The following is an 18,490-nucleotide window of genomic DNA, read 5'->3' on the forward strand; positions in this document are numbered from 1 at the left end:
TAACCGCCAACAGGAAGACCGTTTTCCAGGAGAGGAATTGCATTTCTGAAGATGCTGCTGGTTCAAAAGGAGGAAGAGTTAATTTTTCCAAGACGTAGTTGAGGTCCCATGCAGGAACTGGTGGTTTTCTGGGAGGTTTGATATTCTTTATCCCTCTTAGAAACCGTCTTAGCAAGGGATGCGGAAACACAGGTGGGTCACAGTTGTAATTTGCTGAGATTGCTGAAGCGTGAATTTTAATGGAAGAATATGAGAGGCCATTATTAAACATTTCTGCCAAGTATTCTAATATCTGAGGTATGCTCATCACTGATGCATCCTGTCCCTTTTTGGCATTCCAGATGATGAATCTCTTCCACTTGGCCGAATAGGTTTTTCTGGTGGAAGGTCTGCGTGCTTCCAGCAAGATTTCCTGAACCTTTTCGGAGAGGGGGACATGGGACAAAGTCATGGAACCCTCCAAGCTGTCAGTTGTAATGTTTGCAGGTTTTGATGAACAGTCCTGTAATTGTGTTGAGTTAGGAGCAGAGGCCATTGGGGCAAGGGCCACGGTTTGGTGTGAGTTATGCTCAGTAGCAAGGGATACCAATGCTGCCTCGGACAGTCTGGAGCTATCAGTATTCCCTTTGGTTGCTCTGCTTTGATCTTCAGTAACACCTTGGTCAGTAATGGTAGAGGAGGGAATGCATAGATTTTTAGGGGATTCCAGCTGAAGGAGAGAGCATCCGTTCTCCAGGCTAGAGGATGGTGTGTCCTTGAGCAGAACCTGTCCAGGTGGCGATTGAGATGAGAAGCAAATAGATCTATGTCCAGTCTTCCCCATGCAGTTATTTGTGAGGAAATGTTTGGATGCAGCATCCATTCGTGTGGATCCACGAAATTTCTGCTCAACCTGTCCGCCAGAACATTGTCCTTGCCCGGAACAAACTGGGATTGCAAATGGATGTTCAGTTTCAGGGACTTTTCCCAAAGAGCCATTGTTAGTCTGCAGAGGGGATACGAGTGAGTGCCTAGGGGATACGAGTGAGTGCCTCCTTGTTTATATACCACATGACAGTGGTGTTATCTGTCCTTATTAGCAGATGGCCTTGTTGAAGAGATTTTCCAAAGGCTTCTATTGCATGCATCACTGCCAACATCTCTTTTTGATTTATGTGCAGAGGCATTTCCGTGGGAGTCCATTGACCTTGAATGCATCTGTCCTCCATGTGCGCCCCCCATCCATGATCTGAGGCGTCTGTTGTAATGGTTTGACTTGCTTGAACTTTGTTGAAGGGCATGCCTTGGTTTAAATGGCTTGCTTGAGCCCACCACAAAAATTCCCTTTGCAGGCATGGAATGAGTGGTATTACGTCTTCTAGGTTGTGGCTGTGTTGAGAACATAAGCTTTTTAGATACCATTGTAGCTTTCTCATGTGTAGTCTTGCCAGAGGGATCAGAAGGATGCAAGATGCCATGAAACCCAGGGCCTGCAGGATCTTCCTTGCGGTCAGCTGGGTAAGTTTTGCTGGGCTTTTGAAGTAATCTGGTAAATGCTGTTGTTTCTCCTCTGTGAGGAAAGCCATTTGTGATTGTGTGTCCAATTTTGCTCCTAGAAAAATAATCTTTTGGGATGGTAATAGTCTTGATTTTTGAATGTTGACTGTGTATCCCAAAGCCTGTAGCAACTGTATGACATAGTCCAAGTTTTTTATCAATGTTTGTTTGCTGTCTGCTTGTATGAGGCAGTCGTCCAGGTAAGGGTAAATTTGAATCCCCTGAAGTCTGCAATGTGCAACTACTGATGCCAGGCATTTCGCGAATACTCTGGGCGCAGTAGATAAGCCAAACGGCAATGCTGAGAATTGATAATGCTCTGTTCCTGCAAGAAATCTGAGGTATCTTCTGCAGCTGTGTCTGATTGGGACATGCAGGTATGCCTCCTTGAGGTCCAGAGTAACCAGCCAAGACCCCTTGCCCAACATGGGAAGGAGTTGCTGTAACGTCAGCATTTTGAATTTTGGCACAATGAGAAAGGTGTTTAGAACAGACAAGTCCAGTATAGGCCTCCATTGCTTTTCTTGGAACAGTCTTGAATAGAATCCCTGGCCTTGTTCCTGAGGAGGAACCTTTTCTATAGCTTTTATTTGTAACAGCTTTGCAACTTGTAAGAGAGCCTCTGCCCTTTGATTTTGTGGCAGGTTTGGCATGCCTTGTCTCGTTGGTAAGGTGTGGAAGTGGAACCTGTAACCTCTATTATGTCCAGAATCCATTTGTCCTTGGTTAAAATGTGCCAGTTCTTTGAGAATAAGGATAATTTTCTGCCTAGAGGTGCTTCTCTTTGAGCCTTGGTAGGCGGAGTGATAGTCAAGTCATTGTGATTGTCCCTGTGGTGCAGGTGAACTCCCTGCGCCACTTCTTTGATTTGGTGGTTGCCATTGGCGGCCCCTGTAGGAGCCTCGGTATTGCCCTCTACCTCAAGCACGCCTGTTCTTTCCCCTTTGAAACTTGTCTGAGTCTGGAAAGGACCAATTCTTAGAAGGCCAATTCCTGCTGAATCTGGGAGGCTGAACCTGGAGGAAATCCTTGACAGTCTGTACTGATTTTGCCTTTTCCTCAATAGACTTAAACACATCCTGTGCATTAGCACCAAAAAGCTTCTGTTTTTCCAGAGGTGCATCCAGGAGCTTAACTTTAACATGGTCTGGCAGTGGCTGTTCTTTCAACCAAGCATGTCTACGTATAATGGCCCCTGTCATGGCTGCCCTACATGAAGCTTCCAATGCATCATAACAACACTGTACAAAATGATTGCTAACCTGCTGAGTGTTATGAACCAAATCCTGCAATGCCTTTCTATCTATAGGCTCAGGAGAGGCTAACTTTTTCTGCAAATCATCCATTAAGTAATCCTGGTACTGAAACATATGAAAAAGGCAGTTGAGTGACCTCATGGCAAGGGTGGAAGAGGTATAAACTTTTTTGCCCCATCTCTCCAGGGACCTAGCTTCCCTGTCAGCGGGCAGAGGGTTTTTGGCTGAGGAAGAAGCCACTGCCTTGGGGCCCTGTGAAATAGTCTCTAAATCCACAGAGTGGGCCTTAAAGAGATGCTTGTGGGTTTCAGGGACCCTGTAATATCTGTCAGGTTTGACAGAAGCAGGTGGGAGATAATCAGGTGAAGCACTCAAGGACATCCAACACTGGAGGAATAGCTAAAGGTCTGTGCTGGGGTAGCTTAAGGAAGGTACGTAGCCTTTTCCTGGAGTAAGAGAATTCCTGACCCTGCCACTGAAAATGTTCTCTCATGGACTGGAGAACTTCACCAAAAGAAATATCCTCTGGAGGGGAGGCAGAGGGAATTGAATCCTCAGCATCAGAGTCCTCATAGGCCTGGAAGGATTCTTCCTGGGTATCGGAGTGCTCTGAATCCCCAGAGGCTACATCTGAAGAGAGGGTGTCGGTCTGCTCAGTTCTAGGCCTTTTATCTGCAGGCGGCTGAGAACCTCTGTCTGGGTGCGGCTGAGAACCCCTGATAAGAGAGATTAAATCTGCAGCAAGAGTCATGATCTGTCTATCAGAACAGGGGCCCTGAGCAGTAGGCTTAGGATGGGCCTTGGCCTGGCTGGCAGCCTTAGCACGTGCAAAGGCCTTGATGGACATGGATACCGGAGGCCTAGCTGCCCCACGTGCAGGGGTAACCTTGTCCACAGGAATGGTGTCGGGTAAATCCAGAGCTTCGGTTTCTGGAGGAAAATCAACAACCGGCACCGGTGAAATTTCCGGGACCGAAGAACGCGTTAAAGCGGTGTCGTCGGCCTGGGGCGGTAGAATTACCACTTCCGAAGGGACCGAAGCACTAGCGGAGGGCTTAGGTGTGGTATCGGTGGAAGATGCGGGCCGAGGATGTCGGTCCCGGTCCTTGCGGTTTTTGGTAGATTGTGCTGTCGGTTGTTCCGACGGCATGATACAAGCGAAAGATTCGCCAAAAAAGTCTTCTGCAAATTTTGCCCGGCGCCTGAGTGTGCGCTTATTAAAGCAAGCACAGGCAGCACAGGCTGAGACGTCGTGGTCTGGGCCCAGGCAAGGGAGGCAGTAAGAATGGAAGTCCTTATGAGGTATTTGTTTACCACAAGACAAAAGTACAGTTTTGTACCTACCATAAATGTAGATGTTCGAAGATCCACATTGCTGCAGTCCTTACACTTGGGGTAGTCCGCTGTCCTCGGTCGGCCCGAATATCAAAGTATTAGGCTGACGTCGGTCAAGGCGCATAAGACTGACATCAGGACGTCAGGGTACATATGCGCATGACCGACGTCATATCCTCAGTCTTTTCTTGCCCCAGATGTCAGAAGACCCTAAACAGAAAGGTCAAAACCAAAAGACAACCAAAAACAACCAAACACCTGTGTACTAACTATATGTACAATATATACAATATTCACAATATGTACAACCCACACCACACAACCGCCTCTAACAACAGAGGGGAAGGAGGGAGGGTAAATTGGACTGCAGCAATGTGGATCTTCGAACATCTACATTTATGGTAGGTACAAAACTGTACTATGTTCTTCATCTCACATTGCTGCAGTCCTTACACTTGGGTAGAATCCCAAAGCAGAGAAAAGGGAGGATGGCACAACTAAAAAGCAGGAGGAGCTGCCAAAATGCCCTGTAAAATTGCAGTGGCAAAACCAGCCCTCGATTTAGAGTAAAGAGGAAGGTGATAATGCTTAGAGAAAGTATGCACTGAACTCCAAGTAGCAGCCTCCAAAATATCTTTAGTTGCTACCCCTTAGAAAGGCTGTAGAAGTGGCAGTAGCCCTAGTGGAATGAGGCCTAATCCCAGCTGGAATCTCCTTACCATGATGGGAATAACAGAAAGCAATACACAACCCAATCCACTTAGAAATAGTTTGTTTTGACACAGGCTTGCCCTGAGAACTCAAAGCAAAAGAAACAAATAACTGCTGAGACTGCCTGAACCCTTTAGTTCTGCTCAAATAATATCGCAACTGCCTGTGTATATCCAAAGTGTGCAAAATCTTTTCCCCTTTATTTTGGGGGTTCGCATAAAAGGTAGGCAAATGAATAGTTTGGTTTAAAGCCACACTAGAAACCACTTTAGGCATAAAGGAAGGATTAGTACGCAAAGATACCCTATCCTTATGGAAAATTAAGAAAGGCTCAACTGCCATAAGGGCCTGTAATTCAGAAACCCTTCTTGCAGAGGAAATGGCCAACAAAAAAGCAGTCTTCCATGATAAATATTTCAACTCAGCAGTAGCTGCAGGCTCAAAAGGTTGTAGAGTGAGTTTCTCCAACACAAAATTGAGATCCCAAGCAGGAGTAGGAGCTCTCCGTGGGCGTCTTATATTCTTTGCCCCTCTAAGGAATTGCTTAAACAAAGGATGAGAAAACAATGGTGGGTCACAGTCATAGTGAGCAGAAATTGCTGCAGCATGAATCTTAATAGAAGAGAAGGACAAACTTTTGTCCAGTAACTCAGTAAGATATTGAAGAGCCACACTTAAATTAGGCTTAGAAACATCAAATGCTTTTGCTGCACTCCAAAATAAAAATCTCTTCCATTTATCTGCGTACACTTTCCTTGTACTAGGCCTTCTGGCCTCCAAAATAACATTCAAAACTTGCTGTGGAAGCTGAGACCCTCCAGGGTTTAAAACAGAATATGCCAGGCTGTCAGGTGAAGAGAGTGAAGTTTGACATTGAGTAAATGACTGTTCTCCTGAGACAGCAGGTGTGGAATCGAAGGTAAAGGCCATGGAGGCTCCCGTACCAGACTTCTCAGTAGTGGGTACCAGTGCTGTCGAGGCCAATCTGGAGCTATTAAAATCATCTTTGGCTTGTCCTGTCTGACCTTCAGAAGTACCTTTGGGAGGAGAGGCAGAGGTGGAAAGGCATACACATGAAGATTGCTCCAATTGAATGAAAGAGCATCCACTTTCCAGGCTGTGGGATGAAAACTTTTTGTGCAAAACTTTGGCAGCTGGTAGTTTAGTGGAGAAGCGATCTACGTCTGGAGTTCCCCAGGACACTGTCAATTTCTGAAAAACATGAGGATCCAATTTCCACTCGTGGGGATCCATTATTTGTCTGCTCAACACATCTGCTAAGGAGTTCTGTGCTCCCGGCAGAAACCTTGCCTGAAGATTTAGCTGTAAACTGAGAGCAGTCTCCCACAAAATCATTGCTTGTCTGCACAGAGGATAAGAATGTGTTCCCCCTTGCTTGTTGATGTACCACATGACAGTTGTGTTGTCTGTTAGAATCAACACCTGCCCTGGAAGAAGTAAATCCTTGAAAGCTATTAATGCAAATTGGACTGCTAACATCTCCTTCAAGTTGATATGTAGATGTAGAAGTCTGGCAGGCCACGTTGTCTTGTATCCACTTTCCATTTAGATGAGCTCCCCAAGCTTTGTCTGAGGCATCTGTCGTTAGAATCTGACTCGCCTCTGGCCGGGTCACAGAGAGTCCCTTGTTTAGGTGACATTCCTGAGCCCACCACAAAAATTCCTTTTGAATGCAAGGTATTATCTGAATGACAGTGTCCATATCTTGGCAGTGCTGTGTCCATACATTTTTGAGATACCATTGTAGCTTCCTCATATGCAGTTTGGCATTGGGAAGCACCAGAATACAAGATGCCATGAACCCCAAGGCTTGAAGGACTGTCCTTGCAGTCAGCCTGGACTGATGAGACAATTGATGGAAGTAAAGAGAAAGATTCTTTTGTTTGTCCGGGGTCAAAAGGCCATCTGGGATGCTGTATTCAGTCTCACACCCAGAAAGCACATGTCCTGAGAGGGTACTAGACTGGACTTTATTTCGCTCACAGAATACCCCAGGCATCTTAGCACTGCTATCACATAGTGTAGATGATGAAGAAGTTCGTCCTTTCCTTGAGTCAGAATCAGGCAATCGTCCAAATAAGGATAGATCTGTATTCCTCTTAGCCTGAAGAAAGCTATCACTGGAGCCAGAACCTTCGTGAACACTCTGGGCGCAGTAGATAAGCCAAAGGGCAATGCAGAGAACTGATAATGAGAAGTCCCAGCCCGAAAACGTAGATACTTCCTGCAACTTAGCCTGATAGGAACATGAAGGTAAGCCTCCTTGAGATCCAGAGTCACCATCCAGTGATCTTTGCCCAGCAGAGGTAAAAGCTGCTGTAACGCCAACATTTTGAACTTGGGAATGTCCAGATAAGTGTTGAGGATAGATAAATCCAAAATTGGTCTCCACGTGTTCCCCTTCTTTGGTACTAGGAACAGGCGAGAATAAAATCCTAGGCCCACTTCTGACAGAGGGACCGTTGTATGGCCCCTATTCGAGCAGCAGAGAAATCTGTTTGTGAGCCTCTATTCTTTGCTGAGGAGGAACGCCTGGCATGCCTTTGAAAGGAGGCAAGGTATGGAAATAAAACCTGTAACCTTGGTGTATGATATCCAATACCCATCTGTCTTGGGTAATTAAACTCCAATTTTCCTTGAAAAGTGCCAACCTTCCTCCCAAAGGTGCTGCCAGACGAGAAGTCTCTGGCAGCTGAAAAGGTAGGTCATTGGGTCTGTTTACGAAAGGACTGACCCCTGCCCTCACCCGAAGACTGTGCAGGTGAACTCCCTGTTCTAGGCCTGAAAGAGACCGGAGCTCTGCCCCTACCACGTCTAGACCTACCCCTAGACTGGGAATCATAAGAAGGATACGTCCACCCCTTGGTAGGCCAATTTCTACTAAACTTCGGAGGCTGAACCTGCAAAAAATCTTTAACAGTCTGCATAGACTTAGCCTTGTCTTCCATTTTCTTTAAGACTGCCTCAACAGGAGAACCAAACAACACATCAGATTGTAAAGGAGCATCTAAAATCCTTGTCTTAACATGGTCAGATAAATTCTGATCCCTCAGCCAGGCGTGCCTGCGAAGAACTGACCCAGTGGCAGCCACCCTAGACGAGGCCTGTAGAGCATCAAAACCACATTGCAAAGAATGCTTACCCACTTGTTCAGAGACATGTACCAAATCTTGTAACTCTTTACACTCAATACCTTCCGCCAGAGCATCTACCTTAGACTTCAATTGAGAAAGTAGATAGTTTTGGTATTTCAACATGTGAAACTGGCAATTCAAAGCCCTCATAGCTAGGGTGGAAGAAGTATAGACTTTCTTTCCCCATCTATCCAAAGCCCTGGCCTCTATCTGGAGGAACCGGATTTTTAACAACAGAAGCCTTAACACCCTTAGGCCCCTGACTAACAGTTTCTGGGTCCCCCTAGGACTCTTAAAAAGATACTTATGAGCTTCAGGCACCCTATAATACCTATCCGGTTTAACAGGAGCAGGAGGCAAAGAATCAGGATTAAGAGAAGCCTCTGCAAACACATCCTCCACAACATCCAGAACAGGAGGTATAGCCAAAGGCCTATGCTGGGGTAAAACAAAAATTCCTAAGCCTTTTCCTGGAATCAGAGAAGTCCTGACCTTCCCACTTAAAATGCTCCCTCATGGAATGAAGAGTCTCTGAAAAGAAAAATCCTCAGGAGGAGAAGCAGAAGGAGTAGAATCATTCACATCAGAATCAGAATAAGGAGAATACTCCTGCAAGTCTTCAGCCAAGACTCTGAAACATCTGAAGCCTGCTCAAAACTCCCCAACTCAGGTTCCACCCTAGGCCTCTTATCAGGAGGGGCAAAGAACCTCTAATCAAAGTAATCAAATCTTCTGCCATTTTAAGCATATGCTTCTTGGGCACAGATCCTGAAGAACTAGGAGTGACACCAACTGAAGCTAAACCTGGCCTGCCTCTGGGAGAAGCCTTGGAAACAGAAGGAGATGGCCTAACCACCCTAGGAAGGGAGGGAGTACAGTAACCTGAGAAGCCCCTTCAGCCTGACCTGCCTCCTGAGAGGCCACATCCTGCAATAACAAGGTCTCCCCCTGGGACTCCAGAGAAACCTCCGCGGAACCACCGCTCCGACACCTCTAAAGAACCGGCGTCCGCACGGACGACTCATCTTGCCTGGGCTTAGCTGCTTTATCCTTGCGCTTCTAAGAAGCGGACGCCGGAGCATCCGACGGCATATTATAATTGCACCGCTCGCCCAAGACTAACCTGGCACAATCTAACCTTCTCTTAATAGTGCGCTTATTGAACCTAGCACAAAAGCGACACCCAACAACGCCGTGCTCAGGCCCTAAACAAGGAATACACAAAGTATGATAATCTCTATGCGGTATCTGTTTCCCACAAGAAATACAGTTATTCACTTTTTCTGACATCCGTAAACCACTGAGGCAAGAAAAACTAAAATATTCCCAACGGGTACTTAGCCAACTTTGACTCGGTCTGAAACTCCAATTCAAAATTTCAGAACGCCGAACGGCACTTGCAACGCTGCTTCTGCATCGGACCATGTGGCAAAAAAGACTGAGGATATGACGTCGGTCATGCGCATATGTACCCTGACGTCCTGATGTCAGTCTTATGCGCCTTGACCGACGTCAGCCTAATACTTTGATATTCGGACCGACCGAGGACAGCGGACTACCCCAAGTGTAAGGACTGCAGCAATGTGAGATGAACATCAATTATTAACTTTTTCAATCTTTTCTGACATCGGCTGAGGCAAGAAAAAATGTCCCCCAATGGGGTACTTAGCTTTTAGATGACTTCGGTAACTGAAAACACAGGAGCTGACCGACCGGCACTTACGAACTGCTTCTGCTTCGGGCACTGCGCGGCAAGAAAGACTGAAGAAGATGGCGTCGGCAGATGCCTTTATACTCCAGCCGCTCTGACATCGGGGAGGAGGCAACATCAGCCAACGCCGGACCCAGACTTTGGAATCCGGCCGACCGAAGGGCTGCCTGAGGCAGGACAACCCATATGTCAGGACTGCAGTTGCATTCTTGAAGGACATCTTCCCCTGTTAAAAACTCCTCATTCTAAACGTTAATTTAAATCCATAAGAAACCATAAGACGACTTGTCTGTGTCAAGTGAAGATGAATTATTCAGTGACTTTATGGAACTGTAAGTGGCCCAATATGCACATAAAACAAAGAAATGCAAATTAACACACATAAGTAGGGACCAGTTTCATGTAGGTTGTACCCTTATGTCTATTTGATTTTTTCACAATTTGTGTTCTTTGCATTTAAAAAGACTGGGAATTAAAATGTTACTATTACATATATTGCCTGGGGTAAAAGTTCACCAACACACACACTGATAACTACGCTTTCACTATAATCACTTACGATGGAGTACCTAAATGAATGCCTAATGTGTGCTTTCACTACTTGTGATGTTTAGGGGGCCTTAAATAAGTAGTGTGTAAAGATTAGTTTGCATCCTCAAGTAAAACTCAGACCAAGAGTACCCCTCATATTGCAACACCAAAGTAGTGTTCCCCTTGATAAACCAGTAAGGCAAAACCATCTGTTCAATCCAACATTAGGGAGACCATTCTCCTTGTAGGGATACATCCAAGATAAATCCAAAGCAGTAAATTCAGCATGGATGAAGAAGCTAGTGGACAATTAAATGACGAAGGTCAGAGGGCTCGGTCCTGAAATACAGAAGTACCAAAGGAGGCCCAAACAAACAGTTAAGGATAAAGCAATAATGGCTGTGGTGGTGTGAACGGAGGACTAAAGTGGCCATGGTACAACTGTCTCCAAAGCAGACATTTTTGGAGCGAACATTCAGCTACACCTCAAATATACTGGCCTTTGACTACAACTTTTTTCCAAGAGGTGATGAGAAAAATGTTAAAATGTGAAAAGCAAAAGATAATTGTCAAATCGTTTTGAAAAGTTTTGCCTAACAAGCTATCAAGCTCTCTTCAGAGCAAAGGAGATGACCATTTGGCCAGCTTTCCTAAATTCACACACCTGATTCTGGTGATACCAAACTTGTTGGTACACCACCATCGTAGGAGCTCACTTCACTCTCTACTCTGGTTTCCATCGTAGTGGAGAAATAGGAACATAAATGGATTTGCTCAGGGTTAATCAGAATTCTTTTTTTTTTTTTTTTTAATTGGGAAACTACTTTTGAAAAGTGTGTGTGTGTGGGGGGGGGGGGTTAAAGACATCAGCATGACCATTTTCCATCTAGCCTACTAATGCTGGCATCTACTAAAGAGGTGCATGGTATGTAGCTTTTGGGCAGGGACATGTGCTTGGCTCTGTCAAACTGTATTCATACAGTAGCCTTTAAGGGATATGCGGAGGCCCACAAAAAAGGGCACAACAGGCCACTATGTACGAGTGTTCATGTCAGTGACTGGGTAGGAGCTGGGACCTATCACAAGAAACTCCCGATAGCTACCTGAATGACGGCCTTCTTCAATCAATACTTACCTTACATTTTAACAAATGGGCCAACCTACCGTGGGAAGGCTGACTGATATAAGGCAGCAGGGAAAAAGACATAACTGTAGAGGAAAACATGTAAACCCTCTCTGATCAATGTAGACAAAATCCTGACTACTTCCTCCTTGAGTGCAGAGTAAGAGGAAGAAAGCTTCTCCAGTGTCAAATCCACTCACTATACAGAAAGTACAGTTGTGTACACTTACCATAAATGTAGATGTTTGAGTGTATTCACTGTTGCAGTCATCACACTTGGGTTATCTGCCTGCAGGTAGCCCTCAGTCGGCCAGAATACCAAAGTCTTAGGATTTTTGCGTTGGATGCTGTCGCTTCTTCCATGATGTCAGGGGTATAAAACAGGCAGCAGATGCCATTACAACAGTTTTTCTTGCCCCAAATGTCAGGATCCCCCAAACAAAGCTAGTATATAGTGGGGAACACCACCAGTAAAAAGTAAATACCAATGCCATTAGGAATGGCCATACACAGGAGAGGTAGAAAGATAGAGAAAGCCAGGTGGCTGGAGGGAGGGAAAAGTACAGTTTTGTACCTACCATAAATGTAGATGTCCGATAGATATGCAACTGCAGTCATAACATATGGGTTGTCCTGCCTCAGGCAGCCCTCGGTTGGCCGGATTCCAAAGTCTGGGTCCGACGTCAGCTGATGTCGCATTTCTCTCCGACGTCAGTGCGGCTGAAGTATATAAGCATCAGCAGACGCCATTTTCTTCAGTGTTTCTTGCCCCAGATGCCAGGTGCCCTCCAAGGAAGGCTGTAATCAAATTGGAAGACAAAAACAGGATTCCAGACAAATAAGTAAGCAATAAACAGATACACCATAACAGATATCCCCAGCTAAGAAAAAACAGGGATAGGAGTGGACCCAAGGCATAGAGGGGTATGGAGGGAGGGAAAATCCGACTGCAGTTGCATATCTATTGGACATCTACATTTATGGTAGGTACAAAACTGTACTATGTCCTTCAAGAATGCAACTGCAGTCATAGCATATGGGTGGAGTACCATAGCTTAGCTGGGGGAGGAGGAATGCTCTAGGAAAGAGATGGTGTGGCAATCAAACCCTGCAGGACTGCCGAAGCAAAGCCTGCTCTGGATCTTGAGTATAAAGGGAGATTGTAGTGTTTGGAGAATGTATGCACGGAGCTCCATGTAGCAGCTTCTAGAATGTCTTTTGTAGGCACCCCTCTTAAGAATGCTGTAGAGGTGGCTGTAGCTCTGGTGGAGTGCGGTCTGACATTGGCTGGAACATTCTTCCCATGGAAGGAATAACAAAATCTGATGCAATGTCCAATCCATTTTGAAATAGTCTGTTTGGAAATTGCTTTTCCTTGTACTCCAGGGGCGTAAGCTACAAAGAGCTGATCAGACTTCCTACTGGTCTTGGTTCTGTCCAGGTAATAGCGAAGTTGTCTGTGAATGTCCAAGGTATGCAACAGTCTTTCCCCTTTGCTCTCAGGATTGGGGAAGAAGGTAGGCAGGTGAATAGCTTGATTTAAAGAAACCCTGGATACCACCTTTGGCATAAAAGTAGGGTTGGTTCTTAAGGAGACCCTGTCTCTGTGAAAGATTATGAACGGTGGTATTGCCATTAGCGCCTGTAGTTCCGAAACCCTTCTTGCTGAGGTGATTGCCAACAGGAAAGCCGTCTTCCATGAGAGAAATTGTAAGTCCACTGAAGCTGCTGGCTCAAAGGGAGGTAGAGTCAGTTTTTCTAGGACAAAGTTGAGGTCCCAAGCTGGCACTGGAGCCTTTCTTGGTGGCTTAATGTTCTTGATTCCCCTGAGGAATTGCCTTAACAAGAGATGTGAAAACACAGGTGGATCAATGTTATATCTAGCTGAAATAGCTGAAGCATGTATCTTTATGGAAGAATAGGAGAGTCCATTCTGTAGCATATCTGCCAAATATTCCAGGATGAGTGGGATGTTCAATAATGATGCATCATGTCCCTTGTTGGTATTCCAAATGCTGAATCTCTTCCATTTTGTTAAGTAAACCTTTCTGGTGGATGGTGTTCGAGCTTCTGTTAATATCCGCTGAACTTCCTTGGGAGAGAGATACATTGAGGTTATTCATGGAATCTCCCAGGCTGTTAGCTGCAGCGTCTGAAGGTTTGGATGCACTGTTTTGAAGTTGTGTTGAGTCAAAAGTAGGGGCCATTGGGGAAGGGCCCACTTTTTGTTGTGACATATGCTCCGTAGTAGTGGATACCAGTGTTGTCTTGGCCAATCTGGAGCTATTAGGATCCCCTTAGGCCTTTCTGCTTTGATCTTTAGTAATACTGTGGTCATCAGTGGCAGAGGTGGAAATGCATAGATTTTTAGGGAGTTCCAGTTGAATGAAAGAGCATCTATTTTCCAAGCTTGTGGATATGTCCTTGAACAGAATTTTTGTAGATGATGGTTGAGGTGGGAGGCAAATAGGTCTACTTCTGGCCTGCCCCATGTCGAAGTGAGTTGTGTGAAGATTTTCGGATGTAACCTCCACTCGTGTGGATCTATGAAATTCCTGCTTAGGCTGTCCGCCAGCACATTGTCTTTGCCTGGAACAAACTGGGATTGCAACTGTATGTTTAAGCTCAGTGATTTTTCCCAAAGATTCATTGTCAGTCTGCAAAGGGGGTAAGAATGAGTGCCCCCTTGCTTGTTTATGTACCACATCACAGTGGTGTTGTCTGTCCGTATCAGTAGATGGCCTTGTTGAAGTTGTTGTCGAAAGGCCTCGATGGCATGCATTACTGCCAGCCTTTCCTTTTGGTTTATGTGCAGATGTGTTTCATTTGGAGACCATTGTCCTTGTATACATCTGCCCTCCATGTGCGCCCCCCATCCAAGGTCTGAGGCGTCTGTGGTCATGGTCTGTGTTATCTGAGGTTTTTTGAAAGACATACCTGTGTTTGCCTGGCTTACCGAGGCCCACCATAGGAATTCCTTTTGTAGGCATGGAATGAGCGGTATGGTTGTCTCTAGGTTGTTGCTGTGCTGAGACCATAGGCTTTTTAGGTACCATTGAAGCTTTCTCATATGTAGTCTTGCTAATGGAACCAGGAGAATGCAGGATGCCATGTAACCCAGGGCCTGTAGGAATTTCCTTGCAGTCATCTGGGTGAGTTTTGCCAAACCTTTGAAATAATGAGTTAATTTCTCTTGCTTGTCTTCTGTCAGGTAAGCCATTTGAGAGGCTGTGTCTAGATTGGCTCCTAAGAAGGTTATTTGCTGGGATGGCTGAAGTCTTGACTTTTGGAAGTTGACTGTGTATCCCAGAGCCTGTAGCAATTGTATGACATAGTTCAAGTGTTTTGCCAAAATCAATTTGTCGTCCGCTTGTATGAGGCAGTCGTCCAGGTACGGGTAAATTTGGATCCCCTGGAGCCTGCAATGAGCAATTACTGAAGCCAGGCATTTTGTGAATACTCTGGGCGCAGTAGATAAGCCAAATGGCAATGCTGAGAATAGATAATGCTCTGGTCCTGCAAGAAATCTGAGGTATCTTCTGCAGCTGTGTCTGATAGGGATATGCAGGTATGCCTCCTTGAGGTCCAGAGTAATCAGCCAAGACCCCTTGCCCAGCATGGGAAGGAGTTGCTGTAGAGTCAGCATTTTGAACTTTGGTACTATGAGAAAGGTGTTTAATGCGGACAAATCCAGTATTGGTCTCCATTGAGTTTCTTTTCTTGGAACAAGGAACAGTCTTGAGTAAAACCCCTGGCCTTGTTCTTGTTGTGGAACTCTTTCTATTGCTTTGATCTGAGCAAGCAGAGAAATTTGCTTGATAGCCTCTGCCCTCTGGTTTTGTGGTAGGTTTGGCATGCCTTGTTTTCTTGGTAAGGTTTGAAAGTGGAACCTGTAACCTTGGTCTACAATGTCCAAAATCCATTTGTCCTTTGTCAATTTGTGCCAATTGTCTGAAAACAGAGATAATTTTCCTCCCAAGGGAGCTTCTATCTGCTCCTTGGTCAGCGGAAGTAGAGGAAAGTCATTGAGATTGTCCCTGTGGGGCACGGGAGACCCCTGTGTCACTTCTTTGGTTTGCTGGTTGCCATGGTCGTCCCCTGTAAGAACCTCTGTATTGTCCTCTTCCTCGGCCACGCCTGTTTTTGCCCCTTTGAAATCTTTCAGGATTAGGAAAGGACCAGTTTTTAGAAGCACACAAAAGGTTCACTCCGGAGACCAAATAAGGGTATGAGACCCAAACCGAACAGATCTGGATTTGGTTAAGTAAAATAAACTCAAAATGAACATAGAATAAAAATAAAAACTGATTTAAATCAAGGGTCTCATACCCTTATTTGGTCTCCGGAGTGAACCTTTTGTGTGGTTTTCAGTGACGGCAGTTCACTTTTTTCATCTCCTTTTAACCAGTTTTTAGAAGGCCAATTCCTGCTGAATCTGGGTGGCTGAACCTGGAGGAAATCTTTGACCGTCTGAACTGATTTGGCTTTTTCCTCGATGGACTTTAACACATCTTTAGCATTAGCACCAAAAAGCTTGTTCTTTTCCAAGGGTGCATCAAGAAGTTTTGCCTTAACATGATCTGGTAGAGGTTGTTCTTTTAACCATGCATGTCTACGAATGACCGCCCCTGTCATAGCTGCCCTACATGAAGCTTCCAATGCATCATATCCACACTGCAGAAAGTGATTGCTGACTTGCTGAGAATTATGTACAGCTTCCTGCAAAGACTTCCTGTCTAAAGGTTCAGGAGAGGCCAAAGTTTTCTGTAAATCATCTAACCGGTAATCCTGATATTGAAACATATGAAAGAGGCAATTCAGAGCTCTCATAGATAAAGTAGTGGAGGTGTAGACCTTTTTCCCCCATCTCTCTAATGACCTAGCTTCCCTGTTGGAAGGCAAAGGATTTTTGGAGGTGGTTGCTGAAACCCCTTTAGGCCCCTGAGAAATAGTTTCTAAATCAACAGCATGGGCCCTAAAGAGATGTGAATGTGTTTCTGGGACCCTATAATATCTGTCTGGCTTGGCTGGAGCAGGAGGAAGAGTATCTGGGGTAACACTGGAGTCAGAGTATAAATCATCCAAAACATCCAGCACAGGAGGTATAGCCAGGGGCCTGTGTTGGGTTTTTTTAAGGAAGGTTCGAAGGCGCTTTCTGGAATCAGAATATTCCTGGCCTTGCCACTTAAAATGTTCCCTCATGGTGTGCAGAACTTCCCCAAAAGAAATGTCCTCAGGAGGGGAGGCCGAGGGGATGGTGTCCTCTGCATCCGAGTCCTCATAGGTCTGGAAGAGCTCTTCCTGGCCATCGGAGTGAACAGAGTCCTCAGAATCTTCATCTGAAGGGATAGGGTCAGAGGGTTCAACCTGGGGCCTCTTATCAGGAGGAGGCTGGGATCCTCTCTCAGGATGGGCCTGTGAACCTCTAATCATGGAAATTAAGTCTGCGGCCATAGTCATAATTTGTGCTTCAGGAGTAGGCTGAGGTAAGGCCTTAACAGTAAGGTGCTTGGTCTTGCTGGCTGCCTTAGCACGTGTATAGGCCTTAATAGACATGGCCATAGGAGGCCTAGCAGCTCCACGTGAAGGAGTGACCTTATCTACAGCAATGGTCTCGGGCATTTCCTCGGTCAGTGTCCGGAGGAAAATCTATAACTGGCGTCGGTGTGGCCTCCGGTATCGGAGGTATCGGTAATGCGGTGTCTTCGGTTCGGAGCGGTGAAATAACCGTCTCAGGGGGAACCAGAGCACTCGCGGTAGGTTTTGGAGTGGAGTCGGTGGAAGACGCAGGCCGAGGATGTCGGTCCCGGTCTTTTCGCTTCTTAGGAGTCTGCGATGTCGGAAGTTCCGACGGCATTGTATAAGCAAATTTATCGCCTAAGTCTTCAGCGAACTCCGCCCAGCGCCTGAGAGTACGCTTATTGAAGCGAGCACAGGCGACACAGGCCGAGACGTCGTGGTCTGGTCCAAGGCAAGGAAGACAGTAAGAGTGGAAATCCTTATGAGCTATTTGTTTACCACAAGACTTTTTCCGTAATTTCTGACATCGGCTGAGGCAAGAAAAGGTCCCCAACGGGGTACTTAGCTTTTTTGATGACTTCGGATCGAAGAATACAGGAGCTGACCAACCGGCACTTGCGAACTGCTTCTGCTTCGGGCACCGCGCGGCAAGAAAGACTGAAGAAAATGGCGTTGGCTGATGCTTATATATTCCAGCCGCACTGACGGAGAGAAATGCGACATCAGCCGACGTAGGACCCAGACTTTGGAATCCGGCCGACCGAGGGCTGCCTGAGGCAGGACAACCCATATGTTATGACTGCAGTTGCATTCTTGAAGGACATCCAGGACTGCAACAGTAAATACACGAACATCTACATTTATGATGTGTACACAACTGTACTATGCTCGTGTTACACTATTGTAGTCATCATACTTGGATTGATTCCCAAAGCTGAGGAAGAGTGGAGGCAGTATAAAAGTGTTAGGGCTGGCTAGTAGGCCTTGCATGACTGCTGTAGCAAATTCAGCTCTGGATTTAGAAAAAATTGTTAAGTGTTAATGCTTGGTGAAGGTATGTACAGAACTCCAGATTGCAGCTTCCAGAATGTCACTGGTAGGGAACTCCCCCTGAGAAATACTGTAGAGGTGGAAGTAGCCCTAGTGGAATGTGGGGTAAGTTTTCCATGGTGCATGTAGCAGAAATGGATGCATTACGCTATCCATTTAGAAATAGTTTGCTTTGAAATGGCCTTACCCTCTGACCCTGTTGCAAAGCTGATTAGCAGCTGGTCAGATTTTCTGAAAGGTTTACTCCTGTCAAGGTAGAACCTGAGCTGTCTGTGCACGTCCAAGGAGTGCAGGATCCCTTCCCTTTTATTCTGAGGGTTAGGGAAGAAGGTTGGCAAATGGATGGATTGGTTTAGAGCCACACTGGACACCACCTTAGGCATAAAGGACGGGTTAGTCCTGAGGGAAACCCTGTCAGCATGAAAAATAATGAAGGGTCCCACAACCATTAGCGCCTGTAACTCAGGCACTCTTCTTAAGTTATAGCTAAAAGCTGGGCTGTTTTCCAAGAGAGGAATTTTAACTCTGCTGAAGCTGCAGGTTCAAAAGGGGGAAGTGCGAG

At 45.8% G+C, this 18,490-nt stretch overlaps 1 protein-coding gene across 1 annotated transcript in view; it reads right to left on the bottom strand.

The window, feature by feature from the left end:
• Nucleotides 1-18,490, bottom strand: part of SMARCB1 (SWI/SNF related, matrix associated, actin dependent regulator of chromatin, subfamily b, member 1) — a 275,898-nt gene that overhangs the window by 44,277 nt on the left and 213,131 nt on the right. The gene's annotated exons all lie outside the window — the stretch shown is intronic.

This window comes from Protopterus annectens, chromosome 4.part0 (genome assembly GCF_019279795.1).
Source record: "Protopterus annectens isolate FY-2018-M chromosome 4.part0, PAN1.0, whole genome shotgun sequence".
Taxonomy (NCBI): Eukaryota; Metazoa; Chordata; order Ceratodontiformes; family Protopteridae; genus Protopterus; species Protopterus annectens.